The sequence below is a fragment of the Oreochromis niloticus genome, linkage group LG4 (assembly GCF_001858045.2).
Source record: "Oreochromis niloticus isolate F11D_XX linkage group LG4, O_niloticus_UMD_NMBU, whole genome shotgun sequence".
NCBI lineage: Eukaryota > Metazoa > Chordata > Actinopteri > Cichliformes > Cichlidae > Oreochromis > Oreochromis niloticus.
The window spans coordinates 28,971,866-28,989,303 of record NC_031969.2 but is presented as its reverse complement, the minus strand read 5'-3'; the positions used below and the strand labels follow the sequence as shown (position 1 = coordinate 28,989,303).

At 39.8% G+C, this 17,438-nt stretch overlaps 1 long non-coding RNA gene across 2 annotated transcripts; it reads left to right on the top strand.

Moving 5' to 3' along the window:
* The first annotated feature begins 65 nt into the window (after positions 1 to 65).
* On the top strand, positions 66 to 5,202 carry LOC109202048 (uncharacterized). Of its 2 annotated transcripts, none has more exons than XR_002062030.2 (2): positions 66 to 2,561; positions 4,534 to 5,202. It is a non-coding gene; the product is annotated as an uncharacterized LOC109202048 (long non-coding RNA). The 2 variants fall into 2 exon arrangements; XR_002062029.2 differs by having other exon boundaries at positions 68 to 2,561; positions 4,530 to 5,202.
* Positions 5,203 to 17,438: the final 12,236 nt, after the last annotated feature.

Sequence of the window (17,438 nt, the reverse complement as noted above, 5' to 3'; positions counted from 1 at the left end):
GTTCTTTAAAACACAGTGTGTGTTTAATAAATATCATAATTATAGTAATCCATAATTATGTGGATATGCATATTACATATATACACACAGAAGCAGACAGGATAAGACTAGCGTCATATCTGAGACAGTAACCAGGGCCGGACTGTTTCTGAAACCTCCATCATTTTCATTGTGCAACAACACGGCAGCAGAGGACAATTTGATTTTGTCTTGGGAATAAAGCACTACTGGAAATCACAGGTCTCAGATCAACACACGATCTGCTCCACGATCTGTGCCACAGTAAATCTTATGCAGTGCTACTTTTAAAACTCTCACATATTTGGACAATCTATAATCTTCTACCACAAAAACATACAATTGTTCATTGAAGTAAACACACAGAGCAGCAGTGGATCTTTTAAAAATGTGTTTTCTTTATTTTGATTTGCTGCTAACTGCAAGGTTTTTATTTGTAGTTTTTGTAGTAGGAAGCACTGCAAAAACTACAAATAAAAACAAAGTGCAGTTAACAAATGTAGTGCTCTCCTGTATGTAAAACCCTCACCTGAATTTTTAGGTTTTTCAGTTCAAGCCAAATAAATGAAACCCAAAAATTCAATCCCAACAATCAAATGATCCCCTATGAGCAAGCACTCTGGCAACGGTGGAGAGGAAAAACTCCCTTTTAACAGGAAGAAACCTCTGGCAGAACCAGGCTCAGGGAGGGGCGGTCTTCTGCCATGACTGGTTGGGGTGTGAGGAGCAAAATAAAATCAAACATAAAGGAGAGCACAGAATATTTATGACAGGTTGGTGGGCTGTGGCTGGAGTCCAAAGATGCTCGAGTCCCACCTAAGGTGATTCGAAGCGATGAGAACCTTGTACCAAAAATGGCTATGAGGATCGACCCAGAAGGGCAGACCGAAGAAACGGTGGATGGACAAAATCAAGGAAGACATTAAGACCGTCAACGCATCACCCGTCACGCCTTGGACAGAAGCAAATGGAGAAACCTTTGCTGAAGAGCGGACCCTGCACCAGCGGGAACAACGCCAGGATGAAGGTGGACTGTGGCTGGAAAACATCATTACTGTTTTTAAAGGGTTTCTGGTCCACATCCACAATTACTGTAATTGTGGATGTGGACCAGAATCCACAATTGTAGCGATCATGATAGTAATCATGATCCCACAGAGCGGGACATTCACTTTAGCCGAAAAGCTTTGAGATGGCCCAGCAAGCTGCAGGAACAACAATGGCCGCTGTGGCAAGACCTACTTTAAGTAGGCTTTTGGCACCATGACACCACGAACCATGGGTCTCAGCCTCCTCAGGTTCAGGAGCATTGCTATTTATTATACACTGTGCTTCTTCCACTAGGCGCTGATGATTTTCCACAGTTTTCCTGAGTTCTGCGTTTTCTTTTATAATATTTTCGTACCCTCTTCTGAGTTCTGCGTTTTCTTCCTTGAGTTCTGCGGTTTTTTTTGTAATATTTTCGTACCCTCTTCTGAGTTCTGCGTTTTCTTCCCTGAGTTCTGTGTCTTCTTTTGTAATATTTTCGTACCCTCTTCTGAGTTCTGCGTTTTCTTCTCCGAGTTCTGCGGTTTTTTTTGTAATATTTTCGTACCCTCTTCTGAGTTCTGCGTTTTCTTTTCCAAGTTCTGCGGTTTTTTTGTAATATCTTGGTACTCTCTTCTGAGTTCTCCGTTTTTTGTTTGTATATTTTCGTACCCTCTTCTGAGTTCTGTTTGTTTTTCCCTCATTTTTTTTATCTCTTCCCTGTGTTCTCTCCTACTGTCTTTATACTCTTCGTTGATTTTATCTCGGTCCCTTCTAACGTCAGACAGCTGAGTAGCAATTATACTGTCTAACTCAGCATTTAGCTTTACTAATTCATTAATCTGAGACAGTCTAATATTAAAAGCCTGAAGCCACAGCCTTAGTAATTCCAATCCACTATTGCTTCCAGAAGGTAAGTTATTTAATGATTCCGGTGACATTTTTTAAAGGTTTAAAGAACGGTGTCACGGGTTAAATACGTATTAGCTTTGTCTAAAACAACTGGCTGTTTCTGAAAATGCTCCAATGTAAACTGTTAAAGGCGCTCCCCTATTTAAGGACTCGGAGACCGTGAAGTCGACCGTGACGTCAGAATGGTCCTTTGAAGGTCAAAGGATCAAAGAGCGAGGGGGCGTTCCAAGATGGCCGAGTAAGTACACGCTTACTGCCGAGCTTAGCAAACGTAACCCTATAATACGGTAGGAACACTGTGTCAACTCAGACCTCAGAAGCTTTTTAGGTATTTAAGCCAGAAAAGGACTGATTTTGATCAATAAAGCGACAAAATGTCACAGCGTGACAATAAAAGACCCTCGGCTAGCTCCACAACGAAGCTACTGCTAAAGGCTAATGCTAGCCAAACAGCCGGGTCGGTAAACCCACTGCTTGACAACTGCCATGACTACACGGCTCTTTCACTACCTCTCCCAATAACCGAGGACGTAATGGACGAGTTTCCACCTCTACCCGTCTCACCCAGCCAGTCTCCGGCGCCAAAGAAAGCGTTGCATTCAAAGGTAGATAGCGTGGATATTGTTGAAGCTCTATCGAAGCTAATAAACGAAAGAATGGATGACCTTGCATTACAGATTGTCGAGATCAGAAAAACTGTGGACTTTGCATGTGAAGAGATAAAAGATGTCAAATGCAGAGTGGGCACTTTGGAGCAGAAAATCTCCAAAGAGGAAGGGCGTATGGATAAAAACCAGCAAAGAATCACAGATCTCCAGCGATACTCCAGACGGTGGAACCTCGGGCTGTTTGGTGTCAAAGAAGAGCAACAGGAGGATACATGGAGAGTTGCTGTTGAGATTTGTCAGGCCGTGTTGCCTGAATGTAATGTTGCAGGTTTATAATGAAAGTATTGAAAGGGGCACTCTTCCCCCCTTAATTCCCAAACCTAAGAAGGACCTACTTTTTATAGAAAACTGGAGACCAATAAGCCTCCTATATAATGTTTATAAAATATTAGCTCTATTGCTAGCTAGATGAATGAAATATATTTTGGATGATATTGTAGATGAGACACAGTCTGGATTTATGACAAACAGGCACATCTCCAATAATATTAGACTCGTCTTGGATATTCTGGACTACTCAGCATTAATATCTGATGACTCATTTATCCGTCTCCTGGACTTCTATAAAGCCTTTGACTCAATTGAGCATGAATTTATATTTCTTACACTTCAGGAATTTGGTTTTGGTGATATCTTCTGCAAAGCTATCAAAACTCTGTATTCCAATGCTAATAGTTCTATTAGAATGAAAAATGGCACCACTTCTTGTTTTAGTCTTAATCGAGGGGTACGCCAGGGTTGCCCAATTAGCCCTTATCTTTTTTTACTTTGCACCCAAATTCTTGCCTCTCATATTTCGAATAGCACTGTGAAAGGTATAAATATAGCAGACAGAGAGACTGTGATCAGTCAACTGGCAGATGATACCACAATTTTTCTTAAAAATGCCAGCCAAGTGCCAATTGCTTTACATGTAATAGAGTATTTCTCAAAAGGGTCTGGATTGGTGCTAAACTTAAATAAATGTCAATTATTACCTGTCAAAGAGAGTAATGTTCAGAGTATTTGTAATATAACAGTTAAAAATGAAGCAACATATTTAGGTCTGATTATCTGCAAAGATCCAAAAGACAGAATTTCACTAAATTTTCCCCCAATTATTAAAAAATCTCAAACCAATTTAAATCAATGGTTGCAGAGAGATTTAAGAGGAAGGGTATTGCTCTCAAAAGCAGAAGGTCTGTCTCGACTGACTTATGCAGCAATTTCTCTGCACAGCAAAACTTGTAAGGATATTGACCGAATGCTCTTCAACTTCCTCTGGAAAAACGGGACACATTACATCAGAAAAAGTGTAGCGATGAATGACTATGAACACGGTGGTCTCAATGTTTTGGATTTTACTACTCTAAACAATACATTTAAGATTTATTGGGCTAAACATTTTCTTAAAAATCCGGTATCCATTTGGAATTTTATTCCTCAGCACATCTTCTCTAAGTTTCTCTAAATTTTATCTTCGGTTGTGATTATAATATAGATAAGCTTCCAGAAAACCTGTCGATGTTTCACAAACAAGTTCTGTTAGCTTGGTCCCTTATATATAAACACAACTTTACACCCCATACGTATTTAATTTGGAATAATAGGAACATTGCATAAAAATAAATCATTATTTTTTTCTATGTGGGTTGAGAAACGGATTGTTTTAGTGAATCAGCTGTTTAATCCTAATGTGCAGCTTATGTCCTATTCAGAATTCTTAAACACCTATAAATTTCCAGCCACACCCAAAGAATATGCCATATTATTTGATGCAATACCTACGAGTATTATAATGCTTTTTAAAGGTATCCAACCTTGCATATCATCTGTTTCTCTCCCCAACCCTTTGGATTCACACATAGGAAGAATCTATCTAACAAACCATAGTAAAGTAATAAGAATATTCGTGCTTTGTTCCAGACAGAATCTCCAACTATTCCACATGTGGTCTCTTATTGGAATTCCTTTGTCAGTGACATCAACTGGAAAAGAGCATGGACAATTCCTAACAAGTATCTGGTAACGAATAAAGTGAAGGAAGTCTCATTTAAAATGCTGCATAAATTTTATCCTGCTAATCATTATGTGACAAAGTTCAAAAGGGACATAAATGTGAACTGTGGATTTTGTGGAAGCCAACCTGAGACTGTGCAGCACCTCTTCTGGATCTGTTCATACACTAGAACATTTTGGAAAGACTTCAGTAGATTCATTGCTGGACATCTCTACAAAGACTTTACTGTGAAATGGGACAATGTTGTATTTTGTTTCTTTCGAAGGCAAAAAGAAAGATGTTTACTTTATTATAAACTTTTTATCTTAGCTAAATTTTATTTTCACAAATGCAAATACAGTAATCAAAAGCCTAATTTTAAACATTACTATAATGATGTTTTATGTTACATAAAATTGATTTGTGGATGACTTAACAAAAATGCTATGAAAACTATTACCATTTGTAGTAATTACAAATTATTTGAATGTATGTAATTCTTTGTATTACACCCCCTGGCATATGTTAATTTTGCTCTGGTTGTGTACACGTTCTGTATACTGTTTCTCAATAAAGTTTAATAATAATTTTAAAAAAGGATCAAAGAGTGCTGTGGATCATTCTGCGCATGCTCAGACATAAAAATAAGAATTAAAAGTGCTAAGAGGATAGATATGTACATGAGTGCAGGTGGTGATCAGAGCCAAACATGGAATGATGCAGTGAACACAGTGTAGGGTCATGTGTTAGTGGTGGGAACAGTCATATGGTTGTTGTTCATGAGTCCAACAGCACAGGGGAAGAAACTGTTCTTATGGCGAGACGTTCTGGTGCGAATGGACCGGAGCCTCCTGCCTGAGGGAGCAGGTCAAACAGACTGTGTCCAGGGTGAGAAGGGTCAGCTGTGATCCGAGCTGCACGCCCCAGTGTCCTGGAGGTGTACAGGTCCTGCAGAGATGGGAGTTTGCAGCCAATCACCTTCTCAGCAGAGCGCACAACACGCTGCAGTCTCTGTTTGTCCCTGATAGTGGCTCCAGCGTACCACACGGTGATGGAGGAGGTGAGGATGGACTCTATGATTGCAGTGTAGAATTGCATCATCGTCCGTGTTGGCAGGTTGAATTTCTTCAGCTGCCTCAGGAAGTACATCCTCTGCTGGGCTTTCTTTATGACGGAGGTGATGGTGGCCTCCCACTTCAGGTCCTGGGTGATGGTGGTACCCAGGAAGCGGAATGAGTCCACAGAGGTGATGAGGGTGTCAGTCAGGATGATGAGGGGGGGGGAGTGGGGCTGTGTGCTTCATGAAGTCCACAATAATCTCCACTGTCTTCTGGGCATTCAGCACCAGGTTGTTGTGGCTGCACCAGGACACCAGACGTTCAACCTCCCTCCTGTAGGCAGACTCATCCCCGTCTGAGATGAGTCCAATAACGGTGGTGTCATCTGCAAACTTGATTAGCTTGACAGACTGGTGGTTGGAGGTGCAGCAGTTAGTGTACAGGGAGAAGAGCAGAGGAGAAAGAACACAGCCCTGAGGGGAGCCGGTGCTGATGGTCCGGGAGTCCGAGACATTCTTTCCCAGCCTCACATGCTGTCTATCGCATAGTGGGCGGGAAGATCCAGAAGATCCCAATCCAGCTGTGAATCATGGGAGGAGGGATCAGCTTGGTTTGGGGTGACCTGCGGCACCAGGTATTACCCCGTCCTCCTCTGCTACAAACATTTTCAGCGAGTGTATGAACACACTGCAGGGCTGACATCATCTATCTACATTTACACCTGAAACAGGTCTTTGTGTGATATTGTTGCATATTTGTCTGTTTGATACATGTTTTAGATTATAAAACTTGTTTGCATTTTAGACAAAGATAAAGATATTACAAAAAGTATTGTTTAAATTATGGTTTTATTTATAAAGGGAAAAACACTCTCCAAACCTGCCCTATCTGCAAAAGTAACTGCCTCCTAAACCTAATAACTGGTTGTTCCACCCTCTGCAGCAGGAACTGCAATCACGTGTTTGTGATCCTTCATCCAGACCATCAACCTTTCTGACTGAAGGTCATTTCTGCCAGCAGGACTTTCATCAGCAACACAACACTTAATGCTAAACACAAAGTTACAAAACTCAGTTCACAACTACGCAGTCTGATCTAAAAAAATTTTGGTGAGCCCAGACGGCACAGCGGTTACCCTCTAACCTGAAACCGATTTTTAAAAAGTCTCTTCTCTTTTCTTTCCTTCTGTAATCCATGTATGAAGCAAACACCTGTCAGTATTTCCTTCAACAGGACACAGTAATGTGCAAAAGTGTTGAGCTGCCCTTCACATTTGATTCAAAGAATGTTTAAAAATATGTTTTTGATATTATATAATATTTCAATTTTAATATTATATACCTCCCAATCAAGGGTTCATACGCCTTTTTCTGGCTCGAATTCAAGCACTTTAAGCACTTTCAAGGTCCATGTTCAAGCTTTCCCAGCACATGGCCGAAAAAACAAACAAACAGAAAGCATGTTTCACTTTGCATCACCTCACTAAGACCATGTGAAAATGAAAACGAATCATCTTAGGTTGACTCAAAAAGTCTTTCTTCCCCACAAAACAGGAAAACTGCACCAAACATCACATATTTCAAGCACCCGTATGAACCCTGTTTACAGATAAATACAGATTCAATGAAACTGCACATTAATCCCATAAACATGAAGCTCTGACCTCCTACGTGACTGAAGGTTGATCAGTGACGAAATCAGTGGATCCTAACAGTGAGTCCGGAACACACTTCCTAGTTGCCCTGCACAGTGCCTCAGGACTCCACTACTGATCAGGGCCAACATCTTGGCCCTGATGTTGTCAGGGCCAAGATGATGAAAAGCTGTGGGAATTCTCTGAGGAGGTAGTAGGGGCACAGGGAAACAGCCAGAAGCTCGATGCCTGAAGTGCACAGCTTCTCCCTCACGGTGACTGGGCGGGTGCTCAAGTTAAAAAGGGGCACATTAAACCAGGCTGAATAACAACAACACACATTCATCAAGAATCTAATATGAGATCGCATCATACCATATCAGTGTTGTGAGGTGGCGACAAGGCAAAGCAAATATAGCCTATGTTTTACCTGGTGGGGTAAAATGTTGCTGTTGAGGGGTTTCTGCTGCTCCCGCTGCTGATAGTGCTGGAGGGCAGGGCTGTGTTGATCTGGGACTGTAGACAGGAAAACGTCCATAGGAGAGATGGTCGCTGATTAAACAAGTGTTATGAGATAATAACAAAATGCAAAGACTGGGGAAAGCGCTTGGAACCATAAGGCAACAAAAACTGTGGTAAATAAACTAGGCTCTGCCTGTGAATCACTCTTTGCCTCTCTTCCTCCTCCCATCTCCTCATCTCATCTATCACTCTCCACTTGCTGTCCATCTGAGAACAAGGTGCAATTTGCTATTGCAATAAACTATTATTTAATTATCCACACTTAACAACTCTTGCACTTAATCTATAATAAAATGATGACAGAAAATATAATGAAATATATTTGAAATAAAAATTTAATACAATCAGTTTCTTAATGTATGTTCTTTAAAATACAGTGTGTGTTTATTAAATATCATAATTATAATAATCCATAATTATGTGGATATGCATATTACATATATACACACAGAAGCAGACAGGATAAGATGATGTTTACTTTATAATAAACTTTTTATCTTAGCTAAATTTTATTTTCACAAATGCAAATACAGTAATCAAAAGCCTAATTTTAAACTATAATTATGTTTTGTTACATGAAATTGATTCGTGGATCACTTTAAAAAAATGCTATGAAAACTATTACCATTTGTAGTAATTACAAATTATTTGAATGTATGTAATTCTTTATATTACACCCCCTGGCATATGTCAATTTTGCTCTGGTTGTATACACGTTCTGTATACTGTTTCTCAATAAAGTTTAATAATAATTTTTTTTAAAAAGGATCAAAGAGTGCTGTGGATCATTCTGCGCATGCTCAGATCATACATAATGAAATGAAATTCATTTTTAAATCTAACAAAGGTGACTTCCCTCTAACAAAGGTGAATTTTGCAACACCTGGTGGTGATTCACCTTTATCAACCCTTAAGCTCGTGAACTGGCTCTCTAGCTTTTACGTTTATGATCGATTGCTACTGTTGTCTATCGCATATGTATCATTTGGAACCCAGCTTACCTGTAAAAACAGAGAAACAGCAGGTATCACGAACAGTGATGGGAATAACGGCGTTACAAGTAACGACGTTACTAACGGCATTACTTTTTTCAGTAACGAGTAATCTAACTAATTACTATTCCTATCGTTACAACGGCGTTACAGTTACTAACAAGGAAACGCGGTCCGTTACTATTTTTCAACAAACAGACGGTTGACGCTGTGTTCAGCTTACTGCATCTTCTGGACGCTACAGCTTTAAGCAGCTGCGCGCTCCCGCGGACGGTAATCACGAGCACTGTGTAGCACAACACCTGGAGCTAAGGAGGCAAAACAATCGCATGAGTGCTGCTGTTTGACTGAGGAAGAATAAAGTAGTCGTGGTAAGCCAATCACATGACCACTTAAAGACAAAGCAACAAGGTGCCAGTTTTTAAACTGTTGATAGGCCACGTAAAACCAGAGTCATGATAAACAATATATACGCGGCGTTTTTTCCTCAATAGTTTCGCCACGTTAGCGCTAGCAAGCACTCTCTGCTTATGAGCAAAAAAACAAAACAAACAAAAGTTTTAGGAGTGTGTCAGAGAGAGAGAGAGAGAGAGGGAGAGAGAGATTTGTGCAGTTTAGTTAATGTGTTGTCGTGTGTAGTTAGTGTGTAGTGTTGTGTATAGTTTTGTGTTGTGTGTCAGAACAATGAGGCGACTGCTGTCTCCAGGTAGAAACAGCAGTGATACACCTGCTGCTGTCAGACCTGCAGGTATCAGGCTGTGATGTTCTCCTTTGTAGTGGACAGAAATTATGTTTTTGGAGTGGCACAAATAATTTGTGGCATCTTATTGAAGAACAGCTGATTGTTCTGTAAATAGTTTGAAATGGTTATTTTAAAAAAGGGTAAAAGGTAAATGGAAGCAAATAACTTTGTTGTTTGCAAAACTTGTGCATAGGATTTTAAAATTGACAATTAATATTTGCATTTGAAGTTATGAAACATGATTCATTAAACATGTTTATGGTTGTTACAGTAAAAATATAACTTTTTCTACTCTGATTTTATGTTTTTTGTCTGATTTTAGATGAATTCTGGTTATACAGTATGACAAAATGAGAACATAACTGTAAATTCAGGCACGTGAGGTTGCGCTAAAAAGAATGATACCAAACAAGGCAAAGCAAATAGTTTTTAAAGGTAAAATGTGGAGGGAAAATCAAGAGTAGTAAAAAAAAAAGGGCAATTATACTCTGGACGCCAGAGGGTTAAACGTTCTTTGTTTGTTTTTTTAAGTAACGCAATAGTTACTTTTCCAAGTAATTAATTACTTTTAGAATAATGTAACTCAGTTACTAACTCAGTTACTTTTTTGAAGAAGTAACTAGTAACTGTAATTGAATTACTTTTTCAAAGTAACTTGCTCAACACTGATCACGAACGACATGGTGCGCCAGCTCTGCACTACTCTTCTAGCGAGGTGTCGGCTACTGATGTGTAAGACACCGAGCGCCCTCTGCTGGCGGAACTTGTATTACAGCAAAATAGACATTAACAGTAGTTTTTCCCAAAAGGAAGTGACATGAAGCATAAAAATAAAATGGGGGGCTGCAATTTTCATGTATTCATCTATATCATGGTGCCACAAATGCCCAAAACTTAATTTAGCATATTAAATTAATGTGAATGACTAGAAAAAGTTGTTTCCTAAAGAAAACTGCCCAAAATCAAAATATTTAACTCCAAAATAATGTTTATTTCAAGCCACTGAGGTTACAGTGATCCTGAAATATATGTACATATGCTTTGCAGTACATTAGGCAGGTCAGTTCTTTATTAACGAGGCCAAATATTACTGAATAAAGTGAATAATCGATGGATCCACATCCATAAGCACATTTCTCCATTTGTTTTACGTTGAGCTCGAGTGTGTATGTGTGTGTGTGTGTCACCGTTCTCACCACCGTGCGGGCAGGTACATGGACAGGGCGGACGCTTGCTGACTGGCGACGATGGCAGAGAACGAAAGGCCTGAAACGAAGGATGTCAGAACTGCAACAGAGAGGCTCGCACACGCCACTCATTAAAAGCAGCTGCAGGCTCAGAGGGCTCAGCGAGATGAGGTGGGCGGGCTCAAAGGGGCAAAGTGGGCGGGAAGATCCAGAAGATCCCTATCCAGCTGTGAATCATGGGAGGAGGGATCAGCTTGGTTTGGGGTGACCTGCGGCACCAGGTATTACCCCGTCCTCCTCTGCTACAAACATTTTCAGCGAGTGTATGAACACACTGCAGGGCTGACATCATCTATCTACATTTACACCTGAAACAGGTCTGTGTGTGATATTGTTGCATATTTGTCTGTTTGATACATGTTTTAGATTATAAAACTTGTTTGCATTTTAGACAAAGATAATAAAGATATTACAAAAAGTATTGTTTAAATTATGGTTTTATTTATAAAGGGAAAAACACTCTCCAAACCTGCCCTATCTGCAAAAGTAACTGCCTCCTAAACCTAATAACTGGTTGTTCCACCCTCTGCAGCAGGAACTGCAATCACGTGTTTGTGATCCTTCATCCAGACCATCAACCTTTCTGACTGAAGGTCATTTCTGCCAGCAGGACTTTCATCAGCAACACAACACTTAATGCTAAACACAAAGTTACAAAACTCAGTTCACAACTACGCAGTCTGATCTAAAAAAATTTTGGTGAGCCCAGACGGCACAGCGGTTACCCTCTAACCTGAAACCGATTTTTAAAAAGTCTCTTCTCTTTTCTTTCCTTCTGTAATCCATGTATGAAGCAAACACCTGTCAGTATTTCCTTCAACAGGACACAGTAATGTGCAAAAGTGTTGAGCTGCCCTTCAATTGTTTATATTTGGATTCAAAGACAAACATTCTTTTAAACACATTTGATTCAAAGAATGTTTAAAAATATGTTTTTGATATTATATAATATTTCAATTTTAATATTATATACCTCCCAATCAAGGGTTCATACGCCTTTTTCTGGCTCGAATTCAAGCACTTTTTAAGCACTTTCAAGGTCCATGTTCAAGCTTTCCCAGCACATGGCCGAAAAAACAAACAAACAGAAAGCATGTTTCACTTTGCATCACCTCACTAAGACCATGTGAAAATGAAAACGAATCATCTTAGGTTGACTTAAAAAGCATTTCTTCCCCCACAAAACAGGAAAACTGCACCAAACATCACATATTTCAAGCACCCGTATGAACCCTGTTTACAGATAAATACAGATTCAATAAAACTGCACATTAATCCCATAAACATGAAGCTCTGACCTCCTACGTGACTGAAGGTTGATCAGTGACTAAATCAGTGGATCCTAACAGTGAGTCCGGAACACACTTCCTAGTTGCCCTGCACAGTGCCTCAGGACTCCACTGCTGATGTTGTCAGGGCCAAGATGATGAAAAGCTGTGGGAATTCTCTGAGGAGGTAGTAGGGGCACAGGGAAACAACCAGAAGCTCGATGTCTCAGGTGCACAGCTTCTCCCTCACGGTGACTGGGCGGGTGCTCAAGTTAAAAAGGGGCACATTAAACCAGGCTGAATAACAACAACACACATTCATCAAGAATCTAATATGAGATCGCATCATACTATATCAGTGTTGTGAGGTGGCGATAAGGCAAAGCAAATATAGCCTATGTTTTACCTGGTGGGGTAAAATGTTGCTGTTGAGGGGTTTCTGCTGCTCCCGCTGCTGATAGTGCTGGAGGGCAGGGCTGTGTTGATCTGGGACTGTAGACAGGAAAACGTCCATAGGAGAGATGGTCGCTGATTAAACAAGTGTTATGAGATAATAACAAAATGCAAAGACTGGGGAAAGCGCTTGGAACCATAAGGCAACAAAAACTGTGGTAAATAAACTAGGCTCTGCCTGTGAATCACTCTTTGCCTCTCTTCCTCCTCCCATCTTCTCATCTCATCTATCACTCTCCACTTGCTGTCCATCTGAGAACAAGGCGCAATTTGCTATTGCAATAAACTATTATTTAATTATCCACACTTAACAACTCTTGCACTTAATCTATAATAAAATGATGACAGAAAATATAATAAAATATATTTGAAATAAAAATGTAATCAGTTTCTTAATGTATGTTCTTTAAAACACAGTGTGTGTTTATTAAATATCATAATTATAGTAATCCATAATTATGTGGATATGCATATTACATATATACACACAGAAGCAGACAGGATAAGACTAGCGTCATATCTGAGACAGTAACCAGGGCCGGACTGTTTCTGAAACCTCCATCATTTTCATTGTGCAACAACACGGCAGCAGAGGACAATTTGATTTTGTCTTGGGAATAAAGCACTACTGGAAATCACAGGTCTCAGATCAACACACGATCTGCTCCACGATCTGTGCCACAGTAAATCTTATGCAGTGCTACTTTTAAAACTCTCACATATTTGGACAATCTATAATCTTCTACCACAAAAACATACAATTGTTCATTGAAGTAAACACACAGAGCAGCAGTGGATCTTTTAAAAATGTGTTTTCTTTATTTTGATTTGCTGCTAACTGCAAGGTTTTTATTTGTAGTTTTTGTAGTAGGAAGCACTGCAAAAACTACAAATAAAAACAAAGTGCAGTTAACAAATGTAGTGCTCTCCTGTATGTAAAACCCTCACCTGAATTTTTAGGTTTTTCAGTTCAAGCCAATTAAATGAAACCCAAAAATTCAATCCCAACAATCAAATGATCCCCTATGAGCAAGCACTCTGGCAACGGTGGAGAGGAAAAACTCCCTTTTAACAGGAAGAAACCTCTGGCAGAACCAGGCTCAGGGAGGGGCGGTCTTCTGCCATGACTGGTTGGGGTGTGAGGAGCAAAATAAAATCAAACATAAAGGAGAGCACAGAATATTTATGACAGGTTGGTGGGCTGTGGCTGGAGTCCAAAGATGCTCGAGTCCCACCTAAGGTGATTCGAAGCGATGAGAACCTTGTACCAAAAATGGCTATGAGGATCGACCCAGAAGGGCAGACCGAAGAAACGGTGGATGGACAAAATCAAGGAAGACATTAAGACCGTCAACGCATCACCCGTCACGCCTTGGACAGAAGCAAATGGAGAAACCTTTGCTGAAGAGCGGACCCTGCACCAGCGGGAACAACGCCAGGATGAAGGTGGACTGTGGCTGGAAAACATCATTACTGTTTTTAAAGGTTTCTGGTCCACATCCACAATTACTGTAATTGTGGATGTGGACCAGAATCCACAATTGTAGCGATCATGATAGTAATCATGATCCCACAGAGCGGGACATTCACTTTAGCCGAAAAGCTTTGAGATGGCCCAGCAAGCTGCAGGAACAACAATGGCCGCTGTGGCAAGACCTACTTTAAGTAGGCTTTTGGCACCATGACACCACGAACCATGGGTCTCAGCCTCCTCAGGTTCAGGAGCATTGCTATTTATTATACACTGTGCTTCTTCCACTAGGCGCTGATGATTTTCCACAGTTTTCCTGAGTTCTGCGTTTTCTTTTATAATATTTTCGTACCCTCTTCTGAGTTCTGCGTTTTCTTCCTTGAGTTCTGCGGTTTTTTTTGTAATATTTTCGTACCCTCTTCTGAGTTCTGCGTTTTCTTTTCCAAGTTCTGCGGTTTTTTTTGTAATATCTTGGTACTCTCTTCTGAGTTCTCCGTTTTTTGTTTGTATATTTTCGTACCCTCTTCTGAGTTCTGTTTGTTTTTCCCTCATTTTTTTTATCTCTTCCCTGTGTTCTCTCCTACTGTCTTTATACTCTTCGTTGATTTTATCTCGGTCCCTTCTAACGTCAGACAGCTGAGTAGCAATTATACTGTCTAACTCAGCATTTAGCTTTACTAATTCATTAATCTGAGACAGTCTAATATTAAAAGCCTGAAGCCACAGCCTTAGTAATTCCAATCCACTATTGCTTCCAGAAGGTAAGTTATTTAATGATTCCGGTGACATTTTTTAAAGGTTTAAAGAACGGTGTCACGGGTTAAATACGTATTAGCTTTGTCTAAAACAACTGGCTGTTTCTGAAAATGCTCCAATGTAAACTGTTAAAGGCGCTCCCCTATTTAAGGACTCGGAGACCGTGAAGTCGACCGTGACGTCAGAATGGTCCTTTGAAGGTCAAAGGATCAAAGAGCGAGGGGCGTTCCAAGATGGCCGAGTAAGTACACGCTTACTGCCGAGCTTAGCAAACGTAACCCTATAATACGGTAGGAACACTGTGTCAACTCAGACCTCAGAAGCTTTTTAGGTATTTAAGCCAGAAAAGGACTGATTTTGATCAATAAAGCGACAAAATGTCACAGCGTGACAATAAAAGACCCTCGGCTAGCTCCACAACGAAGCTACTGCTAAAGGCTAATGCTAGCCAAACAGCCGGGTCGGTAAACCCACTGCTTGACAACTGCCATGACTACACGGCTCTTTCACTACCTCTCCCAATAACCGAGGACGTAATGGACGAGTTTCCACCTCTACCCGTCTCACCCAGCCAGTCTCCGGCGCCAAAGAAAGCGTTGCATTCAAAGGTAGATAGCGTGGATATTGTTGAAGCTCTATCGAAGCTAATAAACGAAAGAATGGATGACCTTGCATTACAGATTGTCGAGATCAGAAAAACTGTGGACTTTGCATGTGAAGAGATAAAAGATGTCAAATGCAGAGTGGGCACTTTGGAGCAGAAAATCTCCAAAGAGGAAGGGCGTATGGATAAAAACCAGCAAAGAATCACAGATCTCCAGCGATACTCCAGACGGTGGAACCTCGGGCTGTTTGGTGTCAAAGAAGAGCAACAGGAGGATACATGGAGAGTTGCTGTTGAGATTTGTCAGGCCGTGTTGCCTGAATGTAATGTTGCAGGTTTATAATGAAAGTATTGAAAGGGGCACTCTTCCCCCCTTAATTCCCAAACCTAAGAAGGACCTACTTTTTATAGAAAACTGGAGACCAATAAGCCTCCTATATAATGTTTATAAAATATTAGCTCTATTGCTAGCTAGATGAATGAAATATATTTTGGATGATATTGTAGATGAGACACAGTCTGGATTTATGACAAACAGGCACATCTCCAATAATATTAGACTCGTCTTGGATATTCTGGACTACTCAGCATTAATATCTGATGACTCATTTATCCGTCTCCTGGACTTCTATAAAGCCTTTGACTCAATTGAGCATGAATTTATATTTCTTACACTTCAGGAATTTGGTTTTGGTGATATCTTCTGCAAAGCTATCAAAACTCTGTATTCCAATGCTAATAGTTCTATTAGAATGAAAAATGGCACCACTTCTTGTTTTAGTCTTAATCGAGGGGTACGCCAGGGTTGCCCAATTAGCCCTTATCTTTTTTTACTTTGCACCCAAATTCTTGCCTCTCATATTTCGAATAGCACTGTGAAAGGTATAAATATAGCAGACAGAGAGACTGTGATCAGTCAACTGGCAGATGATACCACAATTTTCTTAAAAATGCCAGCCAAGTGCCAATTGCTTTACATGTAATAGAGTATTTCTCAAAAGGGTCTGGATTGGTGCTAAACTTAAATAAATGTCAATTATTACCTGTCAAAGAGAGTAATGTTCAGAGTATTTGTAATATAACAGTTAAAAATGAAGCAACATATTTAGGTCTGATTATCTGCAAAGATCCAAAAGACAGAATTTCACTAAATTTTCCCCCAATTATTAAAAAATCTCAAACCAATTTAAATCAATGGTTGCAGAGAGATTTAAGAGGAAGGGTATTGCTCTCAAAAGCAGAAGGTCTGTCTCGACTGACTTATGCAGCAATTTCTCTGCACAGCAAAACTTGTAAGGATATTGACCGAATGCTCTTCAACTTCCTCTGGAAAAACGGGACACATTACATCAGAAAAAGTGTAGCGATGAATGACTATGAACACGGTGGTCTCAATGTTTTGGATTTTACTACTCTAAACAATACATTTAAGATTTATTGGGCTAAACATTTTCTTAAAAATCCGGTATCCATTTGGAATTTTATTCCTCAGCACATCTTCTCTAAGTTTCTCTAAATTTTATCTTCGGTTGTGATTATAATATAGATAAGCTTCCAGAAAACCTGTCGATGTTTCACAAACAAGTTCTGTTAGCTTGGTCCCTTATATATAAACACAACTTTACACCCCATACGTATTTAATTTGGAATAATAGGAACATTGCATAAAAATAAATCATTATTTTTTTCTATGTGGGTTGAGAAACGGATTGTTTTAGTGAATCAGCTGTTTAATCCTAATGTGCAGCTTATGTCCTATTCAGAATTCTTAAACACCTATAAATTTCCAGCCACACCCAAAGAATATGCCATATTATTTGATGCAATACCTACGAGTATTATAATGCTTTTTAAAGGTATCCAACCTTGCATATCATCTGTTTCTCTCCCCAACCCTTTGGATTCACACATAGGAAGAATCTATCTAACAAACCATAGTAAAAGTAATAAGAATATTCGTGCTTTGTTCCAGACAGAATCTCCAACTATTCCACATGTGGTCTCTTATTGGAATTCCTTTGTCAGTGACATCAACTGGAAAAGAGCATGGACAATTCCTAACAAGTATCTGGTAACGAATAAAGTGAAGG